Source organism: Lissotriton vulgaris, chromosome 7 (assembly GCF_964263255.1).
Source record: "Lissotriton vulgaris chromosome 7, aLisVul1.2, whole genome shotgun sequence".
NCBI classification, from domain to species: domain Eukaryota; kingdom Metazoa; phylum Chordata; class Amphibia; order Caudata; family Salamandridae; genus Lissotriton; species Lissotriton vulgaris.
Genome location: NC_141695.1, coordinates 1,667,911,624 through 1,667,925,080, shown reverse-complemented (window position 1 = coordinate 1,667,925,080; position 13,457 = coordinate 1,667,911,624). Strand labels below are relative to the sequence as shown.

The 13,457-nt window shown below is 50.6% G+C and overlaps 1 pseudogene across 1 annotated transcript in view; it reads right to left on the bottom strand.

Moving 5' to 3' along the window:
• LOC147706252 (targeting protein for Xklp2-B-like) overlaps positions 1-13,457 on the bottom strand; it is a 232,490-nt pseudogene that overhangs the window by 150,175 nt on the left and 68,858 nt on the right. The gene's annotated exons all lie outside the window — the stretch shown is intronic.

The following is a 13,457-nucleotide window of genomic DNA, read 5'->3' as shown; positions in this document are numbered from 1 at the left end:
TGCCTTGTTTCCATAGGTAGTCAATAATCGGGATTGACCTTGTCATCTTTTTCGTAGGTTCCTTAAAATCGTAGAGGAAACATTCAGTCTCCTGTGTTTCCATAGACATATGGAACCTCTTGGCTGCCCTCTCTATGAGGTTATGGAAACCACCAATGTCCACGGGTGGTGACTCCGAAGACTGTGGCTCTGGAGAGGCCGGAGATTAAGCGACGTAGTCCTGGTCTGCGTCAGGGTCTGAGTCGTCGTCACGGACTTCCCCCTCTTCGTGGTCTCTCTCCTCATCGTCGGACCAGATAATGTCTTGTGCTGGATCCTGGTTTTTAGAAAGTACCAGAGGAGGAGGCTTATGTCGAGGTACAGTAGCAGGTACCCGAGTAACTGGAGGTGCAGTAGTAGAGGTTTTCTCTGGGAACCGCTCTTTATAGTCTTTTATGAGGAATTGTAGATCCGAGACAATGGATGCTGGTAGGCACACCATTGGTGTTACTTGTGTGTGCACCTGAGTATGGACAGTCTGTTCCATGTGTTCCTCTACTTCTTGTTCCTCATCTGTGCTTTGGCACTTAAGCACCAATTCTGAAGGACTAGTGGCCTGAGTATATAACTCCTCATCCAGCTCTTCATCTTGCAAGAAGCAGGATGGGGTCAGTTGTTGCACCTTACTGGGTGACGTCATGTCCGGTGTGATTGGCTTTTTTGTTATTTTGATTGTGACATGGGACGTCTGGGCATCCATGGCATGTGAAAGAAGTTCAGACTCTTTCCAGGTGCTTGCTGTCGTCGACGCCTGTGTCGGCGTTGCCGCCATAGAAATCTCCGTCGTCGGCGGTAATTTACTCTTCGCCGACGGTGTGTCCGTCGACGACGCCCTCGTCGACGGTGTCCTCGTCGACGACAATTTCTCAGTCGTCTACGGCTTCGTCGATGGGGTGCTCCTCGTCGACGAGGGAGGCTTCGTCGACGTTGTGGCTTTCGTCGACGGAGTCGTCGTCGAGGTCTTCGACGTCGATCTCGTCGTCGATGACATAGTCCTAGTCGTCGATGGAACGGTAGACGGCACAGGTCTACTCGTCGACGATGAAGGTGTCGTTCTCGTCGTCGAGGAAGATGCTGTTGTCGTCGACGTCAAAACGGTTTTCAGGGCTGAGGAGACCATCGACGTTGTTAATGTCGTCGGAATCAGCGGCTGCTTCCTGGGGACAGGAAGGTCCTTGTCAGACACTGGTGGCCTGCCCTCTGAAGACTTTCTTGAGGCCTTCTTAGGAGGGGTGTCTGAGGGGCCAGGGGAGGAAACCCTTGGCCTCTTCAAGGAAAACTGCGAAGCGCCAGATATGCTCTCACCTTCTGAAACCAGGTCGCTCTCTGGTTTGCTCTTAAGTCTGTTCAGCCATAGCAAAAGACGTCCTTCTCGGTCCTTCTGAGTTTTGTTGGAGAATGTTCTACATATTTTGCAGTCCTTGGCCTGGTGATGGGGCTAGAGGCAGTATAAACAAGTTTCATGTTTATCCTCCACGTGAAGCCTTTTTTTTACCACAAGAAGCACAGGCTCGAAAGAGACCTTTTTTCTGGCTATCAGCCATAGCAAAGAAGTTGAGAAAAATTCGTTTTTTGATGAAAGAAGGAGTAGTTTCTGTCCTGTAACTCCAGTTCTGTAGTAGGGGTATCTCTGTTATAGTCATAATCTAGTGAATAGTCCCGCCCATGTGCGTGGACCCCGGCAATCAAAAATAATCTCTTAAGTTGTCAAAATAATGCAGAAACTGCAAAGACACTTAAGAGAGAATTTAAAGACAAATAATGCAGCCTATATCCACAGGCTACACTGTCCAGTACTTCAACTAGAAATTCCACCAAAAAAACACCACACATAAAACAGCCTGCAGTTTCTACCATAGAGAAACCTGCCTCCCCCAGTCAAAGACTCTGGAATGATAGAGAGGAAGGTAGGGACAGACAAGCCCCATAGGCTGCCATTATGTGGCTTAAATAGGATACTGTGCCTTTAAGAGAACTTTCCAGAACTTCTCCCAGTATCCCAGAATGCATAGCAGGTCCCTCTACTTTCAGTTCTTTTTGAAGGCGAAGCACGCCAGACCTGTCGCATTCTTTACATGATGAAAAATCTCCACCGGGGAGGAGGGCGGGCGCTTATGACTATAACAGAGATACCCCTACTACAGAACTGGAGTTACAGGACAGAAACTACTCCTTCTGTAGTAGGGGATCTCTGCGTATAGTCATAATCTAGTGAATAGAATGGCAAGCCCATCCCCACACCAAAGCGGCGGTGGAGAATAATACATAACACCACTACTTAGCGAACAAATTCCGCAGCGAAGCCTGCCAAACCTGAGCGTCTGCTCTGGCGTCAGTGTCCAGGCTGTAATGCTTAGCAAAGGTATGAACCGACTTCCAAGTGGCTGCCTTGCATATTTCAGCAATCGGCACGTTACGGAGCAGAGCCGTCGTGGCAGCTTTGCCCCTGGTGGAATGAGCCTTAGGCTTACCTCCTAAGGTCTTATTAGCTTTCTGATAACACAATTGTATGCAGGACACAATCCACCTAGAAATGGACTGCTTAGAGGTCGCAAGACCCGTCCTGACCGATCCATAATTGATAAACAACTGGTCAGACCTACGAATATCTTTGGTTTTATCCAGATAAAATTTCAACACCCTCCTCACATTCAGGGAATGGAGAGGCCTCTCCGCTGGGGATGAAGGGTTCTGAAAAAACGTAGGCAAAGTTATAGTCTGGTTGACATGAAAATCAGAAATAACCTTGGGAAGAAATTTAGGGTGAGTACGCATAACAACCTTAGCAGCATGAAATACAGTATAAGGTTCATTACAACACAACGCCTGAATTTCACTCACCCTGCGGGCCGATGTAATGGCCACGAGGAACGCCGCCTTCCAGGACAGGTGCTGCAACGAAGCCTTATGAATAGGTTCAAAAGGCTCCTTCATCAATCTGGACAGCACCACATTCAATTCCCATGAAGGCGAGGGAAGCCTGACAGGAGGGAATACTTTCTTCAAACCTTCCAGAAAATCTTTGATCACAGGGATCTGGAAAAAGGAAGTCTGTGAAGGGCATTTCCTGTAGGCAGTCAACGCAGCAAGATGCACCTTAATGGAATGGACATTAAGGCCAGACTGCGCCAAATGTAAAAGGTAAGGAAGGATGACATCTTCCTTGCAGGTCGTAGGTTCATGGTTCTTAGACTGGCACCAGATACAAAACCTCTTCCACTTATAAGCATATGACGTCCGAGTGGAAGGTCTCTTAGACTCCTTCAGTATGTCCATGCAATCATCAGGCAGATTCAGATGGCCATATTGCACTATCTCAGGAGCCATGCCGCCAAACTCAAAGACGAGAGGTTGGGGTGCAACATCCGCCCCCCGAACTTCGTGAGAAGGTCCGGCCTGCACGGCAACCGAATGTGAGGAAGGAGAGACCGGTGAAGCAGGTCCGTGAACCACCACTGCCTGGGCCACTCCGGGGCGATGAGAATCATCCGAGCTCTGAACCGGGCCAGCTTGATGAGCACCGCCGGAATCAGGGGAATGGGGGGAAAAGCGTACAGAAAACTGTTGGTCCAGTTGATCCATAACGCATTCCCCAGCGTCCCTTGCTGGAAGTACCTGGAGGCGAAGTCTCTGCACTTGCTGTTTTCGGCGGTGGCAAACAAATCTACATCTGGAGTTCCCCACCTTGCAAAGACTTCTCCTAGTACTTCGTCGTTTATGACCCATTCGTGGTTTTCCTGGAGCAGTCTGCTCAGTGCGTCTGCCTGAACATTCTGCACACCTGGTAGATGGGTGGCCGTTATCGTCAGTCCTCTGGCTAGGAGCCAGTGCCAGATCGTCTGCGCCTCCTGTGACAGAGTGCGCAATCTCGAGCCCCCCTGCTTGTTGAGGTAATACATCGTGGTGGTATTGTCCGTCTGTACAAGCAGAGAGTTGGTCCGGAAGGACGGAAGAAAGGCCTTCAGCGCCAAGTGAACAGCCCTGAGTTCCAGGAAATTGATGTGATACGTGGCCTCCATCGGTGACCACGTGCCTTGAATCTGTAGAGTCCCGGAGTGCGCTCCCCATCCCAGAAGAGACGCATCCGTCACGACAGTCTGTGTGGGAATGTCCTTGTGAAAGGGAACCCCTCTGAGGAGATTCTCCGCCGAACACCACCACTTCAGAGACTGAAGAGCATGCAGCGACAGTCGAATCTTGTCATCCCAAGATCCTTTCCTCTGATCCCACTGGTCCTCCAAGCACTCCTGCAGCGGTCTCATGTGCAGCCGTGCGTGTGGCGTCAGGAAGATACAAGAGGCCATCGATCCCAGTAGAGAAGACACCGTCCTCACTGTTGTAGATGGAGTCGTCATAAGAGCCTGAGCCTTCCGAAGGAGTGATAATCGTCGCTCTTCCGAAGGACACACGCTTGCTGACAGCGTATTGATGGAGGCTCCCAAGTACTGTATGCATTGGACCGGAGTCGGGACAGACTTGGCCATGTTGATGTGCAGCCCCAGCTTGTTCAAGAGAACGCACGTCTTCTGGAAGTGTGCTCGCGCTTCCGAGAAGGAGGATGCCTTGATCAACCAATCGTCCAAGTACGGGTAGACGAACACCTTGTGCTTCCTCAGGTGCGCTGCCACCACCGCCATGCACTTCGAGAATGTTCTCGGCGCAGACTTCAGTCCGAATGGGAGTGCTGTGTATTGATAGTGATTGGTGCCGACTTGGAACCGCAGGAACTTCCTGTGTTTGTGTGCAATGGGCACATGGAAGTAAGCATCCTGTAGGTCTATAGCGCATAGCCAGTCTCCCTGTTGCAACTGAGGGTAAATCTGATGCAACGACAGCATGCGGAACTTTTCTCTGCGAATCCATTTGTTTGCCTGTCGCAAATCCAGAATGGGCCTGAACTCGTTCTTGTCCTTCTTGCGAACCAGAAAGAACCGGTAGTACAGACCTCTTCCTCTCTGAGACCGAGGTACGTCTTCTATCGCCCTTTTCCTCAACAGGACATCCGCTTCCGCCTGAAGCTCGCGCAGTTGAAACTGCGAGCTGACCGGGGGAATAGCTGGAGGAGGGCTGGTGAACCGAAGACTGTATCCATTGCAAACAATATTCAGCACCCACTTGTCCTGAGTAATTTTTCTCCACTCTGCCAGAAAAAGTTGGATGCTTCCCCCTACTGGAGTGGGTAACGGATCCGGGGGAAGTAAGTTCCTAGGGCCTAGACCCAGCCTGGCCCTTGGGCGCCGGAGCCGACTGCTGGCCTCCCCTGCCCTTCTGCCGCTTCTGGAACGGCTTACGGAACTGCTGTTGCTGTTGCGAGTGCCCCGAAGCCTGTCCTCGTCCTCGGCCTTGTCCGCCGAACCGCCGTTGGAAGGGGCGGTACTGCTTCTTGGTCTCTTTGGGCTTCTCCAGGCCCACAGCCGTCAGCGTTTCGGCCTCCGCCTTCATGCGGGCCATTTCATCATCCGCATGCTTCCCGAAGAGGGTCTCACCAGAGAACGGCAGATTGGCCACCCTCTGCTGTGCGTCCGGTTTCAGGGACGTAAGCCGGAGCCATGCGTGTCGCCGTTGGTTGATTCCGTGGCAAAATCCGTGAGCCGCCAACAGGGAAGAGTCCGCTGCCGCGCTGATGATCTGGTTGGCCACCAGCATCCCCTCACTCAGGACTTCCATGAAGTCTTCACGCTGCTCCCGAGGTAAATGCTCCGCAAAGCGCTCGAGGGAGTCCCAGAGGGCGCGGTCTTATCGGCCCAACAGAGCCGTGGCACTCGCCGCTTTCATGGAGGTAGCGGAAGTTCCACAGACTTTTCTCCCCGCAGAATCCATCCACCTTGACTCCTTGTCCGGGGGAACCGTGGAGGACGGAGTGGTGGCATGCTGCTTGCGGGCCGCCGTGACGATGACAGAGTCAGGCGGAGGCTCCGCTCTCAAAAAGGCCGGATCCGAGTCGGGAGCCCGGTACTTCTTTAGTAATCTTGATGGAGCCGCCCTCGTCACCGCCGGGGTGAGAAACAGAGCCATAGCCGGTTCTTCCAGGCCCAGCACCAGAGGCAGGAGAGGACGAGACAGGTGCTTTTGATGTAGAGTCTCGAAAATGACCAACGTCTTCGGAGTAGGCACCGCCAGGGATATGCCTAGCTTCGCAGCGCCCCTCAACAGGACGTCCTGAAACGCCACCAGGTCATCTATCGGGGACACTCTGGTGTCCGGTGACCCCGATAGGGTAGGGGAATAATCCCTGGTCCCAGAGGACCTCGTGTGTGAGCGAGATTCGCGCCTCCTATGGCGGTGTCTCGATCCCGTGGATGATCTGCGCCGCGATCTCTCCTTCCTCCCAGAGCGAGAGCGAGACCTGCCGGCTCGTGGGCGCTCCTTCGGTTTACGTGGAGGGGTCTTCCTTGGTTCCTCACTGGGTTTCGTCGGTTCCTCCCGGGGTTTCGGTTTTGGAGTCCCCTTAGGAGGAACAGGCAGGGACGGCAGGGAAGTGGACCTTGGGGGAGGAACCTTCGGCTGCGGGGTGGGCCCATGGGGAGGGACCGGAGGTGGAGGAGGATCTCCTGAAGGCAGTGGCGGTTTGGGTGGAGGGTCCTCCTTGGGAACAGGGGGAGGAGTCGGAGTCCTGGGCCGAGATGGCGTGTACACTTCCGAGTACACCGAGCCCGGTGACCCTTTAGGCGAAGGGCGCGGAGAGCCATCCCCATCAGCAGGCGACCGCTTCCTCTTGCGTCCCCCACTGGAAGCAGCGTGACTCCTGGGACTAGAGTCCCTTTTGCGCCGTTTTGGAGAGGGTGACCGACTCCTCGACGCTGACCGCTGTCTGCTGGATGCAGAGCGACGCTTCTCCGGCGTCGAACGACGCTTCCTGGACTCCGGCGTCGATCGCCGTCTCCTCGGCGTCGACCCTCTTCTCGGCGTCGACCGTCGACTCCTCGACGTCGACCTCCTCTTCCGCGACGACCCACGTCGCCCTCTCGACGTCGGGCGTTCTGTCTTCAACGACGAACGCCGCCGTCGTCGTCTTGATGTTCCCGACGTCGAGGAGCCCCTCGACGTCGATCGGCGGTGTCGCCTCGACGGCGAGCGTCGGTGCTGCTTCGACGGCGAGCGCCGTTGCCCGTCACTTTGCCTTCGGCGTCGGTAAGAAGATCTCGACGTCGACGAAGACGATGACGTCGACGGTGGCTTCGACGTCGGCTTCTCCTTCGACGATCGAGCCGCCACGCCGTCTCGACCCGGATCCCCGGGGAGAAGGGGAGCACGCCGTCGTCATCCCTCTCGACGTCGTCGTCGATGCCATCGACGTCGACGGAGAATGGGACCGTTTGCTGGACTTCCTGCCCCCGGGGATCCCCCCAGGGGCCTCAGCAGAGGGAACCTTCCCAGGCTGCCCAGACCCACCTGCAGCCCGCAGACGCCTATCCTCCAGGCCAGCCAGCCTGATCTTCAATCTGTCCCTCAGGGTCCGAGCAGAAAGCTGCTGGCAGATGACACAATCCTCAGGGACATGATCTTCTGGAAGGCACACGATGCAGACATCATGGGGGTCACTCTTGGCCTTCTTCCTCTCACATGCTGGGCACTTAACAAAAAGGCCAGGCATTTTGGAGCCCCAAAACGCCTAAAACAGCACAAAAAGGAGTAGAAAACACCAAGAAGTAAACTGCAACACTTTTAGAATTCAAAAGTGCAAAAACAATTCCAATAAACCCTTGAAAAAGGGAGAGCTCAATGCCAGGGTCCTGTAAGCAGGAGCCGGAAAAAAGAACTGAAAGTAGAGGGACCTGCTATGCATTCTGGGATACTGGGAGAAGTTCTGGAAAGTTCTCTTAAAGGCACAGTATCCTATTTAAGCCACATAATGGCAGCCTATGGGGCTTGTCTGTCCCTACCTTCCTCTCTATCATTCCAGAGTCTTTGACTGGGGGAGGCAGGTTTCTCTATGGTAGAAACTGCAGGCTGTTTTATGTGTGGTGTTTTTTTGGTGGAATTTCTAGTTGAAGTACTGGACAGTGTAGCCTGTGGATATAGGCTGCATTATTTGTCTTAAAATTCTCTCTTAAGTGTCTTTGCAGTTTCTGCATTATTTTGACAATTTAAGAGATTATTTTTGATTGCCGGGGTCCACGCACATGGGCGGGACTATTCACTAGATTATGACTATACACAGAGATCCCCTACTACAGAAGCAAGTTTCCTGAGGAGAACTCAGGTGGAGACTCCCTAGCACAACGTGTGGTAGAAAATCTGAGAGACTGAGGCTCCTGGCAGGAAGGTTCTAGAAGGAGGTAGTAGCTGATTGGTTGGTTCTCTTTACTTTGGTCCTTTTTACAAAAGGACACAGATAGGCTACCAAGGTGGGACCCTTGGGCCTACTCTGTTTGGTCCTTCCTACATAAGGACTTAGATAGGACACTAAGGTGAGACCCTTAGGCCTATTCCTTTATATGTATGTCTATAGGACATTACTTTTTATATACCGGAGGCTCCCGTCTCGACGACGGGGAATGATTCAGGCATGTGAATCTATGAAAGACACCCAAATACTGGATAATCTAAGGCTACATAAATGGTAATTCAAAACTTGTTCCTACATCGGCAGCCACACAATGCCCCTCCCACCACAAAGCTGGGAGCAGCTCTTTGCTGAAAGCTGAGGCAGGACACAGAAATAAGAAATGGCGGCCTGCGGCTCTCAGCGATTGACAGTTAATTTGTGCTCATCATCTGTGACGTCAGCGCTGTCTGGAAATGATGGGGCGTCACTCACTCTGAACTCAACTTCACAAGTAGAGAAGTCTTCACCCGAAGTGACAAAGCCTTAGGTTATGCTTTCACTGTGCTCAGTTCATGCTTCCACACTAGCATGGGGGGGGGGGGGGAGGAGTGTGAGAGAGAGCGAATGGGGGAAGAGTGTGAGAGTGAGTGTGAATGTGTGTGTAAGAGTGTGTGTGAGCGTGTGTATTTGCGAGTGTGTGTGAGTGTGTGCGTGTGTGTGTGTGAGTGAGTGTGTGTGAGTGCGAGTGAGTGAGTGCGTGTGAGTGAGTGCGTGTGAGTGAGTGCATGTGTGTGAGTGAGTGCGTGTGTGTGAGTGCGTGTGAGTGAGTGCGTGTGAGTGTGTGTGTGTGTGTGAGTGCGTGAGTGAGTGCGTGTGTGCGAGTGAGTGTGTGTGTGAGTGCGTGCGTGGGAGTGCGTGTGTGTGTGAGTGCGTGTATGAGTGAGTGCGTGTGTGTGTGTGTGTATGAGTGAGTGCGTGTGTGTGAGTGCGTGTGAGTGAGTGCGTGTGTGTGTGAGTGAGTGCGTGTGTGAGTGTGTTTGGAGGGGGGCAGCAGCATGACAGGAGGAGGACAATGGCCTCCACACAGATATTGGCAGATTAGGATGGACATTATCAGCTCAGCAATTACAATAACACTGCCATGTCTTGTTCCAAGACATCAACAAAAGAGCGATCCAACAGTTTCCAATGCAGACTATACAAAGTCCCTTAAACTAACTGAGCGCCATAACTTAAAAATACTACCAGATAACTATAACTCAATGTAAATGCAGAAGTAGATCCCTCTCGGAACATTTTTAGCATGGTAACATCGTCATCACCACCTAATGATTTCGAAGTGTTAACAAACATTTCTAGGCACACTAACTGCTGAATATACACATTTCCACACAGTAATTGAGATTGCCGTGGAGTCACCTGTGGTAGAGGTTTATATTTAACTGTAGATATATCAGGAGACCTCATATTGCTGTGGCTAGCTGTCGTCAAATAACATTTATAGGATACTGAAAAAAATATGTAGAAAATATTGCTGGTATTCCCTTGGTTGACAGGTTGGATACATTGTAACAGGAAAGGGAAAACAAGCACGCGGGCCTGTGAGGCAGTTGACGCCTTAACCCCCACATTAACACACATGTGCAACAGATACACAAAGATCAAGCACACACAGTCACGCGGATCACCTACGCATGCACAAAGGAACATACGCACTCCCACACATACAGACGCACACAGAACACTGATGTAGAAATTCAGAGACGCCCATATGTACAACCACAAACACAGAAAACGGACCCCACACAAACAGGTACAAACACACACACTCCACGCGATAATCTCGTAAGTGTGTTAATGTGCTGCCGGGTTGAAGGGTCTATCTGCAGCATAAATTGACATGATCGCTTTCTGCACAAAGGGGGGATATGCAGACAGCTTCAAGAGGACAGGGAAGAGAAGGAGCGAATCATAGACACCGAAAGAGATGGCGCACACAGGAGGGATGGGGTAACAATAACTGTCAGGGGGGTAAGCGTGTCTATACAGAGAAAGTGAGGCAGACGGCGAGAAAGAGGATGAAGGGGGTGGACCGCGGACAGAGACATGCCAATGGAAGTGGAATGATGTGCAGAGATAGCGACGAGCAGAAAACAGATGCAGAAAATTAAGGCACAGATTGCGGCAACAGCAGGATGCGGAGAACAAGCTGCAGGGGATGTACCTGAGGAAGATGGGGGAACAGAAACAAGTACAGGGAAGGTTTAGAATAGTGAGGGCGGCGCTTATTATGAATGGTTTTCAGGTCTACTAAAGTGAATCCAAATGCACTGCGTAAGCGCTTATGGCAGGGAAATGCGCACACACAGCATTTTGTATTCCTGCACGGGAATGCTTTTACATGTTACTTGTTTATCAGGAAGTACGAGCAGGTCGGGAGTGGACCGGTGCGGCCAGGGACGCGAAGACGCGCTGCCTCGAGACGCGCTCTGTGGCAGGCGGGGGAGCAGGGGGGGAGCCTGGGAGTGGTGCGCGCTGCAAAAAAAAAAAGCTGGGGATGGGCGCGTGCACGCAAGTGCTAGGCCGTGTGGCAGCACTTTTTAAAAGCCCTAACTAACTGTCTTGCAGAGCAGTGCATGCGCTGGCTCAGGCGAGACCTAAAGAAGGAGCTGAGACGGGTCCGTATCGGGGTCTCCATGTTTGCCCTCACCATCAAAGTGAAAGAAAAATCTTAGCTCTGCAGCACTAACATCCTTCACTGTAACTTCAAAGAGACTCATTATAGTACTTCCACAGTCTCATCATTTCCGAACTGAAGCATTTTCAATATTACATACAAACGAAGCCATAGTTGTTGTTTATTTGTCTTATGCAACTAACACAAATTGGCAATGCAAATAGTCCTGGCGTAATGTTACTTGTATTATATACCTGTCTGGAATGACAGAAGCAGCAAAATACCAGTTGGGTGGAACACTATGCTAAGCGCAGATATTTAGCTTATATGTTTTAAGTCACACCCTTAATAAGATCAGCCACGCCCATTTGAGAGACCCCCCCCCCCCCCCAGAGTTTTCATCCTACTTGAAACCCTGTATAATACATTAAATGGGCCATTGGGGTGTAAGCAATTTTTCCATGTTTAGGGCAGTGAGCACTTTGTGCACTTTACCACTGCAAGCCAGTGCTAGAGTCCTAGGGCAAACAAAAGCAAATTTAGCAAAACAGGAGGGGAGTGGGCAAAACATTTACGGGAAAACCACACTAAGTCTGACAGGTCGAACAATGTATTTATTTATTTTGATTACACAATTGTATAACATAGCTAACGTTGTTTGTTGGACAGACTTAAGACGTTGTTATTCACAGAAGAGGTTATATAAAATTCTTCACAGAAAGGGTCATAAACTACCTTGAAATATTCTACAAGACCGAAGCAGAAAGAAGTCAATAACCATAGTTCTGGAGCAAAGGCAGCTGGAGAGTAAGACCAACAAGAATTGGCATAGTCAATAGGTTGCACCTTTGAAACTTTGTTAGTGTTAAGCCAGAGCTATTGCCTTTGTAACTGTCTTTAAGCTATGTTGTAGAGCAGTGTGGATGAATGAAATGTGACTCCCATGCCTCAATCCCCACCCCTCTCACAAATACCGAGCAGTTTGCTAGAGCCGGTTTCGGACGTTTTTGTTACAGGAGGTCGATATTGCTGGCCCCCGGTAATAAAAACAGCCCCCAGGGGCCCAAAACTAGCCCCCACCCTGGCGGCCCACCGGGGAAACCCACAAACACACGGTGCCCGATACAGCCAGTCGGCCCTGCAGATGACATTGTGGGAGGTGGAAATGCTATAGCCCATGTTTCTAAAACGTATAAACAGGGACCCAGACTCTGGTGTTCACACCCTATAGAAGTGCTAGGATGCAAATTACCGGTCCTTTAGGCACAAACTGAAAACACACTCTGGCTGAACCCAAACCACTACCAGTCCCTGCAAAGTCTGCCTAGGGCCTACTTTAGTTTTCAGAAATGTGCTGTTCAAGTCTCCTCACTTACACTCACACCCACAAAGCTCATCACTGAAAAGTGGATAAACAAAAAATGCATCCCTATTTTCAGAGTTTCCCAATTATGACCCAAAAGAGTGTTAAGCCCCATCACCCAAGTAACATTCGTCTACCTGTTTTTTAGTACTCTACCCCCTCTCACAACAACTGACTACAACAAACTTGCAAAGTAAATAAAGAAGAAAGTTGTTTGTCATGACATTACTACATCTCACCTCGTCGTTTCTCTGCCACACAAGGAATCAGGGGTTAAGGGGTTTCCTTTATTGAGCACAAGGTGGGGATTAAGAGAGGAGACAGTGGTGAAGATTGAAAAAGGAAGCAGTGAGATGGCAACAAATAAAATGGGGAGGTGGGTGGAAAAAGACAAAAAGGATGACAAGAAGGGGGAGTAGGTGGGAAAGAAGAGGAAAGACAACAAGCAAATGAAGAAAAGGATACCTAGTGAAGCAGTGAGATGGAGAGAGAGGATGTAAAGGCGGGAGTACATTATGAAGCGAGAAAAGGCAGGAAGAGGGGTCAAAACTAAGAAAGAGTGAGAAAAAAGGGTGGAGGGACCGATTGGCTTTACCAATGCCCTTAAGTGATGCTTTGGGGGAAAAAAGCTTTTTGTTGGGAGGGGAATCTGTGGCAGGACACCAGCTCCCACCCCAACACAAAGTTATACACATACATTTTGTGTTTTTGTCAGGGGGAGTGGTGTAAAGAATGGTGCTCAAAGCTGATGTGGCTTCTTGGCACTAATTAGAAGGAATCTGTAAAGGCTCTAGCTAGAGGAACCATATGGGATATTAGTCACAAACAAGAATTAAAATATTACAATACATTACAATAATGAAATGCATTTCATAAAGCCTGCATTATGGTAAGATTAATTCATGGCCCGACCGTCCATATGCCCTGTAACTCATTGACAAATATACAGATACATCATGCACACAAAAACCCCACATGCTTATGTCACAGGTGGCATCTTGACCTTGCTTGTCTCAGTGAGCCATTGAAGACAGAGCCCTGGAGCAAGGCATAGCGCTACAGCTTAGATGTTAAGTATCATGGGTACAGACTGTGCAGGGTACAAAGTG